Below are 783 nucleotides of genomic sequence, written 5' to 3'. Positions count from 1 at the left end.
TATTTGTTTATTGTATAACTGTGCTAAGCACAATACTAAGATGGCCCAAAGATTTCTGCTCTCTCCTGTACGTGCACCTTTTCATAGTTGTTCAATCAAACACTGATCTTCTAGGCCTTGCTATAAAAGCACTTTGCACATATATCTAAAGTCTAACGTTAATTCACTTAGGAAGATTACTTATGCGGGCCTGACCTAGAAGAAGGCATGAAATGCAGTAGGCTTCTAGGAGCTAAGGGCTGGCCCCATCTGACATTCAGCTAGGAAACTGAACCTTTCCTACAACCTCGAGGAGCTGGATTGTGTCAACAACCAAACTGAGCTTAGAAGCAGACATTCTTCAACAGAGCCTCCAGATAATAACTTGGCCCAGCTAACACCTCTATTTCAGCCATTGAGACCCTAAGCAGAGAAACAAGCCACCCTGTGCCAGACTTATGACCTACAGAAACAATGAAATAATAAATTTGTGTTGTCTTAAGTTTTTAAATTTGTAGTCATTTGTTATGCACCATTAGAAAAGCAATCCAATCACTTAAAAGGTATTAAATTTAATAATTACTATTGTGGAGATAGAGTTGATTTACACCTGGCCTGGAAAAGCTCTGTCTTTATCTCTGGGAATGCCTGGATGCCTAGATTTTTACTATTGGTTAAGATAAGATCAGGCACTTTATGAAACTCTGTGAAAGGTCTAAAACAACTCTGGGACCTCAGACACTTTCTTCATATTAATAGATGGTTTACAACTGTCCTAATGTGTTTGACAGTCTGACTTGATTA

The sequence above is a fragment of the Propithecus coquereli genome, unplaced genomic scaffold, assembly GCF_000956105.1.
Source record: "Propithecus coquereli isolate 6110/MARCELLA unplaced genomic scaffold, Pcoq_1.0 Scaffold522, whole genome shotgun sequence".
Classification (NCBI taxonomy): Eukaryota; Metazoa; Chordata; class Mammalia; order Primates; family Indriidae; genus Propithecus; species Propithecus coquereli.
Note: the sequence above shows the minus strand (reverse complement) of the source record.